The sequence below is a fragment of the Tamandua tetradactyla genome, chromosome 7 (genome assembly GCF_023851605.1).
Source record: "Tamandua tetradactyla isolate mTamTet1 chromosome 7, mTamTet1.pri, whole genome shotgun sequence".
Classification (NCBI taxonomy): Eukaryota; Metazoa; Chordata; class Mammalia; order Pilosa; family Myrmecophagidae; genus Tamandua; species Tamandua tetradactyla.
Window position 1 is genome coordinate 147,035,441 of NC_135333.1, and position 21,801 is coordinate 147,057,241.

General features: G+C 35.5%; 1 protein-coding gene and 1 long non-coding RNA gene across 5 annotated transcripts in view; one reads left to right on the plus strand and one right to left on the minus strand.

The window, feature by feature from the left end:
* The window catches only part of LOC143690225 (uncharacterized), a 52,124-nt gene extending 34,819 nt beyond the window's left edge, over nucleotides 1–17,305 (minus strand). Inside the window, exon 1 of the long non-coding RNA XR_013179047.1 lies at nucleotides 17,231–17,305. This is a non-coding gene — a long non-coding RNA (uncharacterized LOC143690225). The remainder of the gene's footprint in view (nucleotides 1–17,230) is intronic.
* Nucleotides 1–21,801, plus strand: part of NAV3 (neuron navigator 3) — a 622,569-nt gene that overhangs the window by 327,403 nt on the left and 273,365 nt on the right. The window lies entirely within an intron of this gene.

Sequence of the window (21,801 nt, forward strand, 5' to 3'; positions counted from 1 at the left end):
CCAACTTCATTCCTTTATGATCTGAGAAAGTGTTGTGTATGATTTCAATCTTTTTAAATTTGTTGAGACTTGCTTTGTGACCCAGCATATGGTCTATCTTTGAGAATGATCCATGAGCACTTGAGAAAAAGGTATATCCTGCTGTCGTGGGGTGTAATGTCCTATAAATGTCTGTTAAGTCTAGCTCATTTATTGTAATATTCAAATTCTCTGTTTCTTTATTGATCCTTTGTCTAGATGTTCTGTCCATGATGAGAGTGGGGAATTGAAGTCTCCAACTATTATGGTAGATGTGTCTATTTCCCTTTTCAGTGATTGCAGTATATTCCTCAGGCATTCTGATTCGGTGTGTAAATATTTATGATTGTTATGTTTTCTTGTTTAATTGTTCCTTTTATTAGTAGGTAGTATCCTTCTTTCTCTCTTTTAACTGTTTTACATTTGAAGTCTAATTTGTTGGATATTAGTATAGCTACTTCTGCTCTTTTCTGGTTGTTATTTGCATGAAATATCTTTTCCCAACCTTTCACTTTCAACCTATGTTTATCTTTGGGTCTAAGATGTGTTTCCTGTAGACAGCATATAGAAGGATCCTGCTTTTTAATCCATTCTGCCAGTCTATGTCTTTTGATTGGGGAATTCAGTCCATTAACATTTAGTGTTATTACTGTTTGGATAATATTTTCCTCTACCATTTTCCCTTTTGTATTATATATATCATATCTAATTTTCCTTCTTTCTACACTGTTCTCCACACCTCTCTCTTCTGTCTTTTCATATCTGTCTCTAGTGCTCCCTTTAGTATTTCTTGCAGAGCTGGTCTCTTGGTCACAAATTCTCTCAGTGAATCTTTGTCTGAAAATGTTTTAATTTCTTCCTCATTTTTGAAGGACAATTTTGCTGGATATAGAATTCTTGGTTGGCAGTTTTTCTCTTTTAGTAATTTAAATGTATCATCCCACTGTCTTCTTGCCTCCATGGTTTCTGCTGAGAAATCTACACATAGTCTTATTGGGTTTCCCTTGTATGTGATGGATTGTTTTTCTCTTGCTGCTTTCAAGATCCTCTCTTTCTCTTTGACCTCTGACATTCTAACTAGTAAGTGTCTTAGAGAACGCCTATTTGTGTCTAATCTCTTTGGGGTGTGCTGCACTTCTTAGATCTGTAATTTTAGGTCTTTCATAAGAGTTGGGAAATTTTCAGTGATAACTTCTTCCATTAGTTTTTCTCCTCCTTTTCCCTTCTCTTCTCCTTCTGGGACACCAACAACACATATATTTGTGTGCTTCATATTATCACTCAATTCCCTGAGCCCCTGCTCAATTTTTTCCATTCTTTTCCCTATAGTTTCTGTTTCTTTTTGGATTTCAGATGTTCCATCCTCCAGTTCACTAATTCTAACCTCTGTCTCTTGAAATCTACCATTGTAGGTTTCCACTTTTTTTCATCTCTTCTACTGTATCTTTCATTCCCATAAGTTCTATGATTTGTTTTTTCAAACTTTCCATTTCTTCTTTTCGTTCATCCCTTGCCTTCTTCATGTCCTCCCTCAATTTATTGATTTGGTTTTTGAAGAGTTTTTCCATTTCTGTTCGTTTATTCAGAATTAGTTGTCTCAGCTCCTGTATCTCTATTGAACTATTGGTTTGTTCCTTTGACTGGGCCATATCTTCAATTTTCCTGGTGTGATTTGTTATTTTTTGCTGGCATCTGGACATTTAATCAGATATCCCTGAGTGTGAGACCCAGCAGGTTGAAAGATTTTCCTGTGAAGTCTCTGGGCTCTGTTTTTTTTATCCTGCCCAGTATGTGGCGCTTGTCTGTCTGCGGGTCTCACCAGCAAAAGATGTTGTAGATCCTTTATTAATGACACTATTGGTGTTTGGTTGGATCCAGTCCCTGCCACTGTCGGAAACTCCCTCCTCTCCCTCCGGGCAGCCACCTTTGGGGGAGGGACACTGGTTGCCGTCGCTGCGGCCCGGGGAACTCACCGATCCGAGACTCGCTGCTGGACCGGGAAGCCTCCTGTGGGGGAGGGGCACAGGTCGCAGGCCGCCTCGGCCTGGGGAACTCGCCGATCCGAGACCTGCCGCCGGACCGGGAAGCCGCCCGCGGGGGATGGGCGCCAGTCGCCGGCCGCTCCGGCTTGGGGAGCCCGCTGATCTGAGATTGGTAGCCGGTCCTGGAAGCTGCCCGCGAAAGAGGGGCACTGGCCGCCGCGGCTTGGGAAACTTGCCTCTCCAAGACTCTCAGCCGGTCCGGGAAGGAGGGAGGGAAGGGCGCTGGCCGCCAGCCACCGCAGCCTGGGGAAGCGCGTGCCGCTGGGGGAGCTCACCGCAGCGGAGTCTCGCAGACGGTCCAACCAGTCCAGCCTGGGGTACACTGTGTGTCTGGTCCCTGCCGTGGCCCCTGGAGCTGTTCTGCACTGTTTCTGGTCACCTAGTAATTGCTCTGGAGGAGGAATTAAGATGTGCGTACCTTAGTAAGCCGCCATCTTGGCCCCGATCCACACATTTTTTCTTTCCCATCAGTACCCATGGTCACTGCTCTCTGATGAGTGCTTAGATATGTGATGCCTCTCAGACTTGAGTTATCATAATCCATTCTCTTATATTTTGTGTACTTTCTACTTTTCTCCATCAGTTCTGTCTATCCTTCCTGATCTTTCTTTTTTTGTATGCTGTATGGCGGGGTCACATTTTATTATTTTTTCATGTATCCCATTATTGCAGCATCTGTTGTTGAATTTTTGTTTATTTGTTTGTTTGTTGTTTGTTTGTTTTGCTTGTTTTGTTTTTGGGAAGTATATGGACGGGGAATTGAACCCGGGTCTCCCGCATGGCAGGCAAGAATTCTTTCACTGAACTACCCTTGCACCTCCTCCTTCCTGTTCTTATTTCAAGAATTCTCTAAGGTTGTTGGTTTTCTCTAAGACACTTCCATATAGATCTCAGGGACTTGGGAAAATGAAACTTTAATTTACAGTTGTAGTAGATGTTGTGTTTTGTGAGTTCATTCTCAGGCTCAAATGTTATTATGAAACTAAGCCCATAGGGTGGTCCAGTCAGTTCTGTTCTCAAGACTTTTCCATCCAATTTTCTTTCCCTTCTAGTTTTCTTTTACGTGTTTGTGGGGAAAATGCTCTTATATAATTGGTACTATTTCCTAATCTATCATTTATAGTTTCACCTTATGCATTAAGTTCTTTGCTGCCTTCTAAGAAACAAAACCCCATTTCTTGTCATTGAAATCCTTGGTTGTCAACAAAACTTATGCTTTGTGTGGCTTATGTGATCCTATTTAGTTTCTCACAGCCAACAAATTTGAATATATCAGGGAACAATGCTTATAAGAAGCCATTACTATTGCTTGAATGTGGGGAAAAAGTAATGGGTACAAATAATGCAGGGCTAAAGTGAGCTCAGCTAATACTTCAAGTTGCCTGGTTATACTCATATTTTCTAAGATTAGTGACTTCTATTCAAATAGACTTTTGAATGAAGGCTTCTCATTCATCTTGAACAAAGAAGCTGTCTTTCCTCTGGTCTTTCCATTCTTGGTCTAGGTAGCACTCATTATGAAGAAATAGTTTATTTGTTGCTAAGGGTGCTAAGTGCAATGCAATGGGGAAGGAATAGTCTCTTCAACAAATGGTGTTGGGGAAAGTGGATATCCACATGCAGAAGAATAAAGACAGACCTCCTACCTCACCACATGCAAAAATCAATTCAAAATGAATTGAAAACCTAAATATAAGAGCTAAAACTATTAGAAGATAGCATAGGGGCTAATCTTCATGACCTGGAATTTGGCAATGTATTCTTACATACGCCAAAAGCAACATCGAAAGAAGACAATAGATACATTTTATTTCATCAAAATTGAAAATGTTTGTGTATATAAGGAAATAAAGTAAAAAGGAAACCTACAGAATGGGAGAAAATAGTTTCAAATCATTATCAGAAAGCATGTAATATTTATAGAATTCCTACAACTCCACAACAAAAAGACAAACAACCCAAATTAAAAACTGGGCAAAGGACTTGAATAGACTGTTCTAGTTTGCTAGCTACTGGAATGCAATATACCAGAAATGGAATGGCTTTTAACAAGGGGAACTTAAAGAGTTGCTAGTTTACAGTTCTAAGGCCAAGAAAATGCCCCAATTAAAACAAGTTTATAGAAATGTCCAATCTAAGGCATCCAGGGAAAGATACCTTGGTTCAAGAAGGCCGATGAAGTTCAGGGTTTCTCTCTCAAGTGAGAAGGCACATGGCAAACACTGTCAGGGCTTCTCTTTAAACTGGAAGGGCAGATGGCGAATACAGCATCATCTAGCTTTCTCTCCTGGCTTCTGGTTTCATGAAGCTCCCTGTGAGGCATTTTCCTTCTTCATCTCCAAAGGTCACTGGCTGGAGGACCCTCTGCTTCGTGCTGCTGCAGTATTCTCTGCTGTTTCTGAATCTCTCATTCTCCAAAATATTTTCTCTTTTATAGGACTCCAATAAACCAATCAAGATCCACCCAAATGGGTGGAGACATGTCATCCCTTAATCCAGTTTAACAACCACTCTCGACTAAATCACATCATCCAGGGAGATGATCTGATTACAGTTTCAAACATACAGTATTGAATAGAGATTATTCTACCTTTATGAAATGATATTTTGATTAAAACATGGCTTTTCTAGGGGGCATACTTCCTTTCAAACCAGCACATAGACATTTCTCCAAAGAAGGTATACAAATGGCCAATAAACATATGAAAAGATACTCAACATCAGTAGCCATCAGAGAAATGCAAATTAAAACCACGAGAGATACCACTCTACACCACAAAGGTAGCTATTATTTAAAAAATGGAAACTGACAAGTGTTGAAAGGATGTGGGAGAAATTGGAACTCTATTGTGTTACTGATGGGAATATAAATGGGGCAGTCCCGGTGGAAAGCAATGTGTGGTTTCCTCTAAACGTCAAATACAGAATTGCCAGGTGACCTGGCAATCTCTCTTCTAGCCATACCCAAGGAGAGCAAAAATGGGGCTACAAAGAGATACCTGTACATCAGTGTTTAAAGCAGCATTATAAGCAATAGCCAGAAACTGGAAACAACCCAATTGCCAATGAACAAATGAGTGAATAAACAAAATGTGATGCATACCCACAACGGAACATTATTTGGCTATAGGGAAAAAATGAGGAAGTGAGACATGCTGCAACATGGAAGACCTTTAAAAACATTATGCTGTTGAGATAATCAAGACATATAAGGACAAAAATTGTATGATGTCATTTATAAAAGATGACTAGAAATAGCAAATCTGCAGAGATAGAAAACAGATTAGAGGTTATCAAGGGGGTGGGGGGAGGGGTAATGAGGAATTGTTTATAAAAATAAAATTTAAAATATCCCCACACACAAAAATAAATAATTGTTTTTCTTTTGAAATATCTCGTGGCAGTATACCATGTACCGCATGGTAGTATACTGAAATAACAGAAATGTTTACAATCTTTGCTTTTATAATTTAGTGTCAGGTATGTTATAAAGCATTCATCAAGTAATAAAATAAATAAAAGTTAAAGGATGCCAGGGAAGCTTGCTGTGATACATGTTTGCGATGTGTTACATTGTCAGTAGTAAAAATTCACCTTGGACAAAAGTTTAGGACTACAGGAAGTTCAAAATAGATCTCCTGATATTGTATTACTGTGATAGGTTCACTAGACAAAAGAAATATGGTATCATATATTTTATTTTCTGATCTTCTACTTGACTCTACTATTTTATAATGAAAAATGAACACCATAATAAAGATATTGTGAAAAAAAGACTAAGAAGTCATCACAACTTGCAGCAGTTTTTCCAAAGTCATCACAACTTGCAGCAATTTTTCCAAATTAGGTTAACAATAGGATTTGCCAAGGATTTGCCAATGACAATAGTACCTTATATTAGCCAATTTTTAGTTGTAATTATTATAAATATATTTCATAATAAAACCATAGGACATTAGTAATACTTAACATTTCTGAAATACTAGTGAAAGGCCATGTTCAAAATGCTTTATAAGTATAAATTCATTAATTCTTACAATAAATTAGGTAGTAGATAATATTGTTTTTATCATTTTACAGATAAGGAAATTCTGGCACTGAAAAAAATAGATGTTCAATATCTACATGGATAGTAAGTGGCAGAGTAGGAATTTCAACAATATTGAATGTTCCTTAGAGAATACTCAGAGGATTTATGCTATTGTCCTACAATGCACGCTGATAAATAAGAAATATAAATTATGCCCTGGTACTGTTGATCTTTATTATTTTATACTGTTGTAAGTGAATAATATGCATACAACTGTACTATAATTTCTAAGACATGCTGTGGTAAAAGCACCATTCTGTTCTATTTATTTTAGCAAACCATTCTAATGACAGTTGAAAAGATTGAATTTTCTCTCACCAGAACCTTATAATAAGTTCATTGGTGAGTTTTAAGTAAATTTATATATAATATGTCCTTTGCTTCAAGACTATCTCACTAAAGACACTCCTTATATTTACTTTATTTTCCATAGCTTGCATATACAAAATTTCTAAAGACAGATAAATATGTTTATGTATTATTTTAAAATTATGTGTATTATTTGTCTTGTCTTTGTTTTATAGTTCCCCATCTAGATTATAATATCCTTTTGGAAGGCGTTGGCTTCCCCTTTCTTGTGATTTCCTTGAAGGGCTTCATATATTTTTTTTACTTACAAGAGATAAACAATAGGTACACAAAGTTTGTTAAAAAGAATAAATAGAATAAGATGTATAAGTCTTATTTTTTAATTGAGAGTTACTCTAAATTCATTTAAATAGTCTGAATTGATTTAACTGATTGTAACTAATTTTGAAACTATGGCCTGATCAAAGTTTCAGATGTTGGAGATGCTGGACAAGTCAAGGCACTTAGAGCTGGGATTCCTCTGGGAGAAATCTTGAGTCAAAAAATGATTAGTGAGTTAAATTGGATGCTTTCCTGACTGTATCTTGAAGTGAACCAGCTGGTTTCCCAACTGTTTCCTCACCTAACTGCCAGAAGAGATTTGGATAGAGGCTGAGGCACTGTTGACATGCCTTTGTAGAATGAAAATATTTTTGTTTTCATTTTTAATACACCACATTCTGTTATTTAAATAAATATTTTTCTCCATAATTTAATGATTTCATAAAACAAAGTCATACAACATTGTAACCAAGAAATTGTGATTTAAGGAATGATTATGTTTGCTGAATCATTATATAGGTATTTTTGTTTTCTTATGTATTGGAACAGGCTGAGGGAAATACCTGGAATCTCTGAACTGCAATCCAGCTAGCTTGATCTCTGATAATGATTGTATAGCCTTTATCTTGTGCTCTTGTTATTGTAAACCCTTGTGACTGGCCTTCATTTATACCCATTTTATTTGTTTTTGTTTTTTTGTTTTTTTTACTTTGGAGTCTTGTGATCACTAAAGACAACCCTTAATGTTGATTAATGAAGGAGTTTGGGTTAGCCCAGAACTAAATCCCCAATTCCAAAGTTGTCTTGATAATCCAAGCTGTATCTAACCAAATGGGCCCGCCTGACATGCACAGTAGTTTAGACTTTAATCTAAATTCACTAGAACCTTCTTAAAATACTAAAGCTCATGCCCATCATCATATTAATGCCACCATTTTCTTACATGCATTTTATGACTAAGCATGTAACAGTCTACGCATGCTCGATAATTAAATCACCTCTAATTACATCATCTGGGGCCATCATGCTCATTATCCTAAAACCTGCCCATCTTTTAATGCTATAAAACTATCAGAATTACTATAGTTCGGGTAGACAGATTTGGGGGCAGATACGCCATCTGCTCTCCTTCTGCCTGCCAAGCAATAAACTTTCTATCTTTGAAACCCCAGTGTCTCAGGAATTGGTCATTGAACTCTTTACCCATTCTTGGGTAAAGAATCCACCATCTTTGTCTGATTATAACATGGAGTTTGATGGAGATGATGTCACAATATAGATATTGCAGGACCAGATGAGAGCATGGTGGCCTTAAATTTACAGGAATTCCCTTGAGTTGGGATGACAGACAGATAAGTGAGTCCTGTGAATTAGAAGGCAAAAAAAGTTAGAGACTTGAGTAGTGTCAGAAGGGGTGTATAATTTCCTTAGCCTTGTACAATCAGTTGTTTTAATTATTTTAAACTTCTGTGATAACTTCAATAAATACTTATTGGAATGCTATAACAGCAAAAATAAAGATTGAGGCAATGTTGATAATATTTCTTCAGTACAAACTCTGTGACCAGCATTTTATAAGTGCTATAACATCAACCTTTTTTTTACTATTATTTTTATCCATATGTGGTAAATTAAATTATATACCCCAATTTAGACATGTTTTTAATTTTAATCCACATCCTTGTGGGTGTGAATCCATTGTAGATAGGATCTCTTGAAGTTGTTATTTTAAATTAAAGTGTGCCAATCTGTTGGGGTTGGGTCTTAATCCGGATTACTGGAGCCGTTTATAAGCAAAAGAAATTCAGACATGGTGAGAGAAAGCCAGAGGAAGTCGATATAAACCTGAAGTCAATGGAACCGGAAAAGAAAGGAGAACGTGGCTGTGTTACCGGAGGATATATTCCAAACTAAGAACCCCAAGGATCACCAGCAACCATCCAGATACTACAGTCTTTGAGAAGAAAGCATCACTTTGCTGATACCTGGATTTTCACTTCTAGTCTTAGAACTGTGAGCCAATAAATTACCTTTGTTTAAGCCAACCCATTGTATGGAATTTGTCGTAGCAACCATGAAAATGAAGAAATTTATTTTATAGAGATAAATTTAAGATACTTCATTTTACAGATGAAGATTCTGAGGTTTAGAAAAGTATAAATAAGCCAAGATTCTGCTGGTGCAAATGGTGGTTCTGGGCTTCAAAGCCAAATCTGTCTGATTCTGGAAACCATACTCTTCTTTTGTTCCATCCTGTAAAGTCAGTTCAGCGACCTTTGGGACTCACTGCCTTTGGAGCTGACTTGGCAGGAATCAAGTCTGCCATGATCAGAAGCTTCTACTACAAGGTTAATCAATTAATGCTAATATGTGAATGATGTAAAGATAAGGGCACAAGGTTCCCATATTTTAAATCCTATACAGTCTAAGTCCTTATAAAAAGGTAATTTTACAACAAGTACATGAAATTTAAGTGAGGTTATTGTCACCACATAAAAAATTGTCTGTGTTTGTTTTCAAATTCAGAAGACAGTTCTGCAAGTGGTGTTTCTCATACCTTAGCATTTTCAAAATAAAGATGATGATGGACATTGAGAGGGTAAGATGTAATTTCTCTATCATATATATTTTGCTTCTGCTACTGGTTATTGGCAATACATATGTCCTTCAGGAAACTTAACCACCATTTATATTAAGATATCACTTAGCATTTTCTGTGTTGTAATTTTGGAATACTTACACCTAGAATCCATCAAAAAGACTTCGCAGTCCCAATTCTAAGTTTTGATCCTATAAAACTACAAGTATGAGAGTGTGTGCAAAAATACATACATAATGCTGTTCTACATATACAAGGCTGTTTCTTACAGAATTAGATATAAAAAACATGTTTAAAGAAACTATTCTTCAGTAGAAGGATTGATATGCACAATCAAATGTCAAAAATAGATAGATATATATGAATGTCTTATAGAAATGTACTAAAATATTCTTACATAAAAAGTTGAAGCTGCTCAATGATATGTAAATTTTGAGCCAAATTTAGTTAAAAGTTCTATTGGGTGTGGGTATAGATGTTACAGGACAAAAGCTGTGGATTCTATTGCCCAACACACTCAAAACCAATTCCTGAGACATCGGGGTGTCAAATGAGAAAAAGTTTATTACTAGGTGCATAGAAGGAGAGTAGATGGCCTAATGGCCCAAATTCTGTCTCCCAGAGTTTAGGGGTTTCAAGGTTTTTAAGGATTTTAGTAAGGAGAGATGAGGTCATTAGAATTTCAAATAGCAAGTTCTAAGCAGAAAAAGAGACAGTACTGTTATTATTATTTTAATAGGAGAATTTGAAGGAGGGGAGGCAGAGCTATCACTTCAATACTAAAAGTGTAAGCCAAGGAAGGGAGACAAGTTACCTTCCAATAGCAGAGTTTGGCTGATATGATTTACAAATGTCTGGAGCTGAAACAAATTAAGGGCTGACTTCAAATTCTTTATTAGCGTTAGGGTATTTGCCCTATGAGAAAATGACCAGCGGAAGGGAGCTACCAGCTCTTACACTCACAAAGGTACAAGATAAAAGCTTTTACAATCATTTCAGATATGGGGCAGGTGAAGTACAGGTTCCGGATTTTAGGTTTTCCCCTCTGTCTCCTTCAATATACCAGAAAGCAAAAATATCAATATACTGATTCAGTAATAAAACAACCCCTTAAATCCTAATTTCTCAGTTACAATCTCTCCCTTTTATCTGATAATTATCTCTCAATCTTGCAGGATATTTTGGCAATGACTCTTTTAGCTGCTTCAGGGCTGAAAAGGGACATTGTCATTAAGTGGCAGAGGAATGAAATGATGGAACCTGTTATTGTTTCTGGTTGGTCCAGTATTTCTGGGTTTCAGCACTTCTCTGACATTGAAACAATCTGAAAAACAAACTTAAGTAAATTTTTATAGAGCCCAGGATATCTTACAGGGTTTCCAGGAATATTGTTAGTCAGAATTTGCCATATTGTGGCAGTCTGTAATATCTGACTGAGACTTGCATAAAAATAACCTCCAGAATGACCACTCAACTTCGTTTGATATCTCTTAGCCATTGAAACTCAATTTCTCTTTCCCCCTTTTGGTCAACTAATCCATGAATCCAGGGCCAGGCTCATCTTTGGAACTTATGTCCCTTAATGCCAGGGCAGTTATGTCCTGCAATGCCAGGGTCAGTTCTATTGCATGATGCCAGCGCCAGACTTACAGCCCTGGAAATTATGTCCCACATGGGTGGGAGGTCAGAGTTTGGCTTAGAGAGAGACCACTTTTGAGCAACAGCAGAGATTTTCTGCAGACAACTCAGGCACTAATCATAAGTAGGTTCAGTTTGCTACTACAGGAATAAGTTTCATAAGAGTAGGTCTCAAGATTGAGGCTCTGGCCTATTAAACTGAGAGCCCCTCTTGCTTAGGAATTTGTCAGGAATTCCCCAGGTGGGGAAGTTCAATAGTTCTATTTTTCCCAGTTCATTAAAGGACTCCTCCATTTTCTGCCCCAAATACTCTGAAATGAATTATGGTATAACATCACTTTTATAGTACATTAAGATTTTATTCCTTATTCCAGGTTATATATTAAATAAAAGCAAATTAGGGTGTTTAATTAACTGACTAGGCAGATCAAATTAGATAGTGTACTACAGAAAATGTAAATTTTGGACAAAATAAATATTTTTCTTTTCTTTCTCACATGAAAGTTAAAGCTTTGAAATATAGACAATATTATTTTTACCTAAAGCTTTAATATGCAGACAATATTATTTTTTATCTTGTATATTGATTTACCTTAGTTTTAGCCAGATCAGTTTCATCACATCTCTAATTGGATTTTGATCACTTTCATTTTTTTGTTTTTTAACAGTTGCTGTATGGATTTATGCTGACTCTCAGAGCTGGGGAACTAAATTTGAGTCTCATGTGTTACACAGATACTTAAAGTTCCAGGGAACTACTATATTATACAAAGAGAAAAGCATTTCAGAATGTAAAGATACCAATCATAGTTTACAATCTAAGCTCTAATTTTTATAAGCATTTTTAAATGAAGCTGCTCTCAGAAATAAAATATTAGACAGTTTTTTATATTGCTAAACCATAGCAAACGTTTTGTTCTGATTTACTTTAACATGTTTACCAGAGTTATGTTAATTAATAGATAAAATATAAATTTTTACATTTTGTCCTGCCTCTCTTTTAAAGTCCTTCCTAGTTTCAGATGGAGCTTTGACCTATAGTTGAATACATATACTTTTAGAGAATTATTAGAGCAATGCAGTGCAACTGACAATTTGGCTGTTTCTATGATTTGTAGCATTTTTAAGAATAGCTAAACCTATGACTAATATCTCCATACCATTGTTTAATGTCATACAGATTCATATCAGGATATAACATAGACGGTGAGAATATTGTCAAATTTTTAGAGAGTTTATATAATCTCTAAATATATGAATAATATTGCACCTATAAAATTTAAACAGCAACAGAACAGAACTACTGTAATACTTCCCATACACTTCCTATTCAATTAGTTAAACTATTTTAGCAATTTACTTATACAAGGTGAAAGAACAAATTATGTGTAACAGTTTTTCCCTTAGCGGTGAGAAGGCTTGTCTCCTGAAATAGAAGATAAGGCCAACATAAACATTAAGAAGACTGTTATTTTTATGTAAAATATTTGTTTTCTAGACAAAGTACTTGGATGATTAAGAAAAACTTTACATAAAGAGCAGACTGAAAATCCACATTATTTTAACAGGCATAAAACTAAACTTTAGTTTTGTATAAATACCGAATTTGACACAAAAACTTTCCTTTTTCAAATAGGTTTATTAAATTTTGTTCAGCACTGACTATGACAGGCAGAATTAACTTCCATAAACTCCTTTTTATAGCTCTCTATAGTTATTCAGAGCTTATAGTCAACAATGCCTATAACAAACAAAATTCACCTTTCTCAACTCTACTGCTTTCAGTATCCATTCAAGGCTTGTAGTCAACAATCACTATAATGAACAAAATTCATTTTCTTAAACTTTCTATCACCTTCATATCCATTCCACCTATAGTTTTTATTTATCCAGACCGCACATAAACAGATATAAATTTAATAATAAATTCACAAAGCTTTTTGAACCAGCATATTTCCTTCCGATAGTAGTACTCATGAAGGGAAGAAGAGAGAAATACTACAAAAATAATGAATGAAGGTTATATATTTTATATACAGTGTACACATAAATGATTTGCCTTTGAAGGTAGTACTGACCTTTGAAGGTAGTACTGAATTGAACTGAGAGATTTTAGGCTTACTACGAAGTATGAAATAAGTTTGAAATATAATCAGCTTTTTGATATTTAAGGGATTTACATCCATAAAAAACTCAAGTTTTTCTCAACATTATTCCCAAAGAATATATTCCCAGGAATATGTTAGTTTATGGATTTAAGTTCTTGCTTCTAAAAAGCTATTTCAGAGATCTGTTTATTTGAATGCTACTTTCTTAATTAAACGTCTTTTGAGTGTCATCTCTTCTATGAGGACTTCTTAGATCATTCTTTATGCTTTTTAAATTCTTCCAGTATTTTTATTCCTTCATTATGACTGGCTTACACTATGTCCTGGTACAAGTATATTCTACCTATAATATAAATGCTATGAAGCTAAGAATTAGATTTCCCCTATTTATGATATCATTTACTGAAATATGCTGATTGACATTATCAAAGACTGCAAATTCAAATACTTCCAGGCACTGAGGTAACAAGTGGCCAAGTAACCAAAAGCCAGATTCCTTGAAATACAAGTGATTAAGGTTATAAAAAAATCAATTTATATTTCTTACTCAACTTAACTGATTTCTTAAATAAAGTATGTTTGAAGCATTAGCATATTCTTATTTTTTATATTTTAAAAGTTTCATCATTTATCAGCTACATTGCTTATTTCATGTAGCCTAACCTGTCTTGTTAGGCTATTTTAAGGGCAATTTTGAGATACTAGCTTATTTTATCAGTAAACTTCTATAAATTTAGGGAACATATACATGAGCAGAAGAATAAAATCACATTTGTTCTATTAAAACTTTGTGATAAAATTCCTTTTATTGGAGGTTGAAAAAAAATCTGTTTTCATAATATCTTAAAATACAAACAATTTTAGAAGTACATTGACTATCAAGTTCTGAAAAATATACTGCAATTGTTTAATTTGTCCCAAGCCTAAATCCTGGAAAACTTTTCCATATTCCTCAAAGGTCTTTCCTTTGACTAGCTGAAATTTGATAATTAGATTTTATTCAGTTACTTCTATGATAAGGCTAGTCATACTTTAATGATGATATGATTACTAGTTACCATTGCAAAGGAACTCTTGGTAAAAAATATTAATAAATGTCTGTTTGTGTCTTTGCCCTTAAGTCCTTTGAGTAGATACCTAGCAATGGTATTGCTGGGTCATATGGCAATTCTATATTCAGCTTTTTGAGGAACCACCAAACGGCCTTCCACAGTGGTTGCACCATTTGACATTCCCACTAACAGTGGATAAGTGTGCCTCTTTCTCCGCATCCTCTCCAGCACTTGTCATTTTCTGTTTTGTTGATAATGGCCATTCTGGTGGGTGTGAGATGATATCTCATTGTGGTTTTGATTTGCATTTCCCTAATGGCCAGGGACATTGAGCATCTCTTCATGTGCCTCTTGGCCATCCGTAGTTCCTCTTCTGGTAGGTGTCAGTTCAAGTCTTTTTCCCATTTTGTAATTGGGTTGGCTGTCTTTTTGTTGTTGAGTTGAACAATCTCTTTATAAATTCTGGATACTAGACCTTTATCTGATATGTCATTTCCAAATATTATCTCCCATTGTGTAGGCTGTCTTTCTACTTTCTTGATGAAGTTCTTTGATGCACAAAAGTGTTTAATTTTGAGGAGCTCCCATTTCTTTCTTTCTTTCTTCAGTGCTCTTGCTTTAGGTTTAAGGTCCACAAAACTGCCTCCAGTTGTAAGATTCATAAGATATCTCCCTACATTTTCCTCTAACTGTTTTATGGTCTTAGACCTAATGTTTAGATCTTTGATCCATTTTGAGTTAACTTTTGTATAAGGTGTGAGATATGGGTCTTCTTTCATTCTTTTACATATGGATATCCAGTTCTCTAGGCACCATTTATTGAAGAGACTGTTCTGTCCCAGGTGAGTTGGCTTGACTGCCTTATCAAAGATCAAATGTCCATAGATGAGAGGGTCTATATCTGAGCACTCTATTCGATTCCATTGGTCGATATATCTATCTTTATGCCAATACCATGCTGTTTTGACCATTGTGGCTTCATAATATGCCTTAAAGTCAGGCATCGCGAGACCTCCAGCTTCGTTTTTTTTCCTCAACAATGTTTATAGCAGCGTTATTTACAATTGCAAAGAGATGGAAACAGCCCAAATCTCCATCAACAGAAGAATGGCTAAACAAACTGTGGTATATACATACGATGGAATATTATGCAGCTTTAAGACAAGATAAACTTATGAAGCATGTAATAACATGGATGGACCTAGAGAATATTATGCTGAGTGAGTCCAGCCAAAAACTAAAGGACAAATACTGTATGGTCCCAATGATGTGAATGGACATTCGAGAATAAACTTGAAATATGTCATTGGTAACAGAGTCCAGCAGGAGTTAGAAACAGGGTAAGACAATGGGTAATTGAAGCTGAAGGGATACAGACTGTGCAACAGGACTAGATACAAAAACTCAAAAAATGGACAGCACAATAATACCTAATTGTAAAGTAATCATGTTAAAACACTGAATGAAGCTGCATCTGAGCTATAGGGTTTTTTTTTGGTTTTTTTTTTTTTTTTTTACTATTATTACTACTTTTATTTCTTTTCTCTATGTTAACATTTTATATCTTTTTCTGTTGTGTTGCTAGTTCCTCTAAACCGATGCAAATGTACTAAGAAACGATGATCATGCATCTATGTGATGATGTTAAGAATTACTGAGTGCATATGTAGAATGGTATGATTTCTAAATGTTGTGTTAATTTCTTTTTTCTTTCTTTTCGTTAATAAAAAATATATATTAATAAATATGGTCTATTCTGTAACATTTTTATGCTTACCTTTGTAAACTCCAGGCCCAATGGAAAAAAAAAAGAATTCTAAACCACACTCACCATATCTTTCTGTGCATCACCCTCCCCCCACCCCACCCCCATAACTGCTTTAGGTGGTTAGGCCTTAGGGCAGGGATAGGTTACACAGACGGAATGATGCCTAGCTTGTGGAATTTTGAGATTCCTATGCCTTTCTTTAACTATTTCCAATTATTAAATTTATTTTACTAAAAGCTGTGACCAGGAGCACTGGAAAAAGTCTTTCCTTTTTCTAGAGACAGCTGTTTGGCGGTTTTCTGCTGCCTTAGGAAAATTCCAGGGGCAGTTTCCTTCTTGTGTCCAGGTTTGTTTACAGTAATTACAAAACTAAGGTTTTGAATCTTGTCATTCAGAGAGTTTTTCTTTTTACTCTTACTTCAGAAGTACCAATTTATTTAAATTGATATAAAACCACCTATTTTTTTTCTTAAGCAATTCCAATAGAGCTTTTTAAAGAATTTTTTACTTTGTTATTACCAGCCAGAGGGATGAGAATGTACACTGAACAGGTACACAGATGCAGATAGAAACTTAGTTATACAAGAAGCAGAAATACTTTCGAGAGGGGCAGATAAAGGATCATCCCATTTCTACCATTTGGCAAAACAATTTTAACTGCAATATTTTTAATTTTAACCATAAGGGTGGTATTTTCATTTTAAATCATTTTGAGGCCAGATTATATTACAGAAATAAACCCTTTTTTATATACTCACAACTAAAATCTTTCTAACTTTCGATACAGTTCATAGCTTCCCTTGTGAAAGAATTTCCATAATCAATAACATGTGATCAATATAAGTTCAGGGACACACCAACTAACAAATTCAAACAGACCCTCAACACTTGTTGTATTTAAGAAACTCACCAATTAAAACCAGACCAATATACCAACTAACAATTAAACAGGCTTTTGACACTTAACATACCTATTAACAATTAAACAAGCATTCAACTTTTACTATACCTAGGTAACAAACCAGCTAGCACTTAAACAGGCCTACTTAATTTCATTAAATACCAATTAATTGTTGGATTATTCATTTTCTAGGAGTATACTCAATAGAAAAATTTAGGTCAGGGCCTCAAACCTCATACAGCATGCTACCCAGAAAATAGAAATGTGTAGAGGTCAGAGGGAAGGGAATCATTCCGGATGCATGGCCCAGGCCTATAGGGGTCAAGAGTACTTGAACTGCCATATTTACGCCCCAAGCCACTGTTACTCTGATGACCCACTCACCCAGTCACATGCCTGGGCATGGCACTGGACACAGTGTCTCTCTCTGAAACTTTTTAAGGTGCCAAAAGTCTCTGGAATGCTGGCAGAACAAAGAAACCCTGGTTGCCAAGCATCTAGCCTAAATTCAATCTAGTGGCTGTAGGAGGCTCAGTTCCCTGGTTTACCTGGCATTCCGGCATTCCTTCCCTCTGGATTGCCAAATTGTAACCAGACAAAGGCCTTGGATTCTTTTATCCAGTGCACTCAATAACCAACTTCTGAGACACTGGGGTTTCAAAGAGAGAAAAAGTTTATGACTAGGTGCATAGTAGGAGAGCAGATGGCCTATTGGCCCAAAAGCTATCTCTCTAAGTTTAGGGGTTTCAAGGTTTTTAAGGATTTTAGCAAGGAGAGATGAGGTCATTACAATTTCAAATAAATTCTAAGCAGAAAAGGAGAAAGTGTTATCACTATTGGTTTAATAATTTAAATGAGTCAGAGCTATCATTTCAATACTAAAGGTGTGAGCCCAAAGGAAGGGAGACAAGTTACCTCAATAGCAGAGTTTGGCTGATATGATTTTCACATGTCCGGGACTGAAACTGATTAATGACTGACTTCAAATTCTTCATTAGCATTAGGGTCTTTGCCCTATGAGAAAATGGCCAGTTGAAGGAAGCAATAACTCTTACAGTCACAAAAGTACGAGATAAAAGCTTTTACAATAATTTCAGATATCAGGGCAGGTGAATTATAGTTTATGGATTTCAGGTATTCCCCTCTGTCTACATCAGTATACCAGAGAGCAAAAATATCTATAAAATGATTCCATAATAAAAATCTAACCTTAAATCCTAATTTCTCAGTTACATGCATGTAATGTGGAGTATGTTGTTGGCATAGAAAAAAATCTTACTATTCATATAAATTATTCAAATGTATGCAGTGGTTGCTAGAGCTGGAGAGACTTTCACTTAATTTCTATACTTCCGATTTCTTTTTTCTTCTTTTTTTAATTGAGGAAGGATGAAATTTTAATTAAGTTTTATAAACAGTATAAATTTCATCTAAATATGAATGCCTCTTTAGAAAGGAACTAATAATAAAAATGTTATTATAAGATGAAAGCAACAACATTGAAGAAATTAAGAAGAAAAAGAAAAAAAATCATAAAGACATAATTTCAACACAATAAATACTAATAATGCAATAGCAGAAAACCATAACAGGAAATGAGAAAGGAAATAATTTCATGATTACATATGTAAAGAAAGAGCAGATGCCTAAAAGATCCGTTAGGAAATTCCCTGACATAATGTGGGATAACAGAAGCTGAAAGCGACATTTATTTTACAGAAGACACATGTACCATAGTATGGTCTGTTACATAAGAAAAGTCTATTTAGGGTCGGCATTTCCTTCTTGTTGAATTCCTTGAGGAGAGTTGAATCTCAAAAAGAAGAATTTCAACTGTGATTTTTAAATTGTGTTTCCAGTAAAAAGTATATGAAAGGTCAAAGAAATAAAATAACTGGTTTAAAAAATATATCTCCCATTAAAATGGTTCATGTTACTAGTTTTTATAAACATTCAGAAGATGACAAAAAGATCAAAGATGATGACATTATCTTCCCAAGTAAATCCCTTTTCGGTTTGATGAGGGAAAGAGTAAACATCATAAAAAATTCTTCCAAGCCCACTAGCACTCTTTTTGGTTTGTTTGATTTTGTTTTGTTTTGTTTCGTTTTTGAAGGTGACCACCATTTTATTTTTTCATGTAAGGACATTTAAAAAAATAAAATACCAAGTATATTAACTTGAGCCATGTGAAATTGCTGTGTAAGTTAGTTGACTACCTGCAATTTCATATGATTCAATTATTTATTTTTAATTGTGAAAAATAACCTATATACGAAAAAGCAATACATTACAAAGCACACCACAACAATTAGTTGTAAAACAGATTAGATTGGTTTGGATTACAATTCCACAATTTTATGCTTCTAGCTGCTTCAAGACACTGGAGACTAAAAGAAACATAAATACAATGATTCAACATTCATACTCATTTGTTATATTCTGTCTTCTATATTGTAACTTCACCTTCTCCTTTGTTGTTTCTCCCAGTCTTTAGGGATATTTGAGCCATGCACATTCTAACTTCTTCATGTTTGAAAAGGTCGTTAATAATATGCAATAGGGGGATGGAACTAGTTGATGTTCTGGAGAAGCTGGCCCCTCTCAGTTTCAGGACTTATCTGGCCTAGGAACCCATCTGGAGGTTGTAGGTTTCTGGAAAGTAATCACAGTGCATGGAATCTTTGTAGAATCTTATATAATGCCCTAGGGATTCTTTAGGGTTAACAGGAATGGTTTTGGGTGAGGTACGACAAACCATGATAAGTAGTAATGTATAGCTGAAGCTTTGATAAGAGTAGCCTCCAGAGTAGCCTCTTGACTCTATTTAAACTCTCTAAGTCACTGATATCTTATTTGTTGTAACCCTTTTCCCCGTTTTGGTCAGTATGGCATTGTTGATCCCACAGTGCCAAGGCCAGGCTCATCCCTGGGAGTCTTCTCCCATGCCACCAGGAAGACTTTCACCCCTGGGTGTCATGTCCCATGTAAGGGGGGGAGTAATGATTTTACTTGCAGAGTTAGGCTTAGAGAGAGAGAGTGGCCACGTCTGAGCAACAACAAAGGTCCTCTGGAAGTAACTCTTAGGCATAACTATAGGTAGGCTAAACTTCTCTGCTCCATAAATAAGCTTCACAAGAACAAGCCTCAAGATCAAGGTCTATTGACTTGGGTGCCCCTAGTATTTGAGATAGTATCAGAGGTTCCCCAGTGGCAAAGTTTAATAGTTACATATTTTTTCTCATATCTCTCAAGCAACTTTGCCAGTACTTTTTAATTATCTGTTCAACATACTCTGGGATGTACCTGGGCATTACATTAAGTTGTACAGAAATACAAGCCCTCATTCCCATTCTGGGCTCCCTGTGTTCGGGTTGTTTAAATGATCTATCCAGACAGGTTGAGTTAGATTATTATGTGCTATAGAAAATTTAGGTTCTGTACAAAAATAAACTTCTCTTCCTTTGGGCTCACAGAGTAGGTGAAGTTCTAAAATACAGACAACATCTTCTTTACCTCTGCATTCTGATTTACTTAATCCTGACTTGATTGGGTTTGTTCTTATCTCTAAGTGAAGCCTGATCTCTTTTTCAATTTCTTTAACAGTTGTTATATGTGCCAATGCTGACCTTCAGAACTGCAGGACTCCTGCTCTGAGTCTTAGGTGTCACACAGGTACCCTACATTCCAGGGACCTACCAGGTTATTCATGTATAGCACAGACTCTCGAAATCTAGAAATAACAATTATGGCTCTAAATGTAACCTCTATAAGAGTTTATAATCTGGGCCCCAATTTTCTCATATGTATTTTCTAAATGAGACCATACAATATTTGCTCTTTTGTTTTTGGCTTATTTTGCTTCACATGACGTCCCACAGGTTCATGCACAATGTTGTATGCCTCACCACTTTGTTCCTTTCCATGGCAGCACAATATTGGGTTATATGTATATACCGCAGTTCACCATTCTACTTCTCAGTCTGTGCATCCTTCAGCCATTTCCATCCATTGGGCGTCATGGATAATGTCCACAGTCAACAGTCCATCAACACTCTCAATTTTGGACAATCTCCATTGCTCCCAAAAGAAAAATAACCAAGTAGGAAATCCAAGCCTCCCCTTAACTCTTGTCGCTTCCCTTCCTGTTGTTTATTTAAGTAAATAAATATTTTACAAAAAATTGTGTATTGGTTCTCTTAAAAACAAAAAAAGTTGCTTTACAATTTCAGTTGACATTCAGAGCTCATGAATATGAGATTCAACTTAACTTTCCAGCCTAAATTGTCTAAATTTTAAGCCTTCTGCCTTAGTTACACTGTTTCCAACATGTCCTGGATTTCTTTGCCTCTGCCTTTCTGCATGTCACATCCCTCTTTTGAAAAGGACCTGCATTTCCCTTCTTATATCCAGGTCCTTTTATGTTCCCAGTTCTAATTCTAGTGCTTCCATAATGCGTTTATGTATATATATAAATTCATATATTTATATATTTATAATTTTATTTATATATATATAATATGTATAAATTTATGTATATATAATTTCCTATTTATTTTCCCTCTTTTACTTTAATTTCAAATTTTTTTTTGTTTTTCTATTAAAGCACAGATAGTATACCTTATAGTAAAGTTGCTAACATATCCATATGAGTCACCAATGAAATTGGTATTCATATTTCTCTTTCCTTTAACATGCTACTTTACATTATTAGGTTTTTAACCTAATATTTGATAAATTAGTAACGTTTTATTTTTGTGAAGTGTTTGAACAGTTTCAATTTCTCTTTATATCATAACCTGTTAATTGCTGAAGAGTCACCCAATATATATGAAATTGTCAACCTCGTGGCTTGGGATCCACTCCTCGATTATATATTGTAATTTCTGTGCAATACTGCATTTTCTGCCTCTCTTCTCTTATGTGAACACATTTCAAGCAGCTTAAGTGGGAGA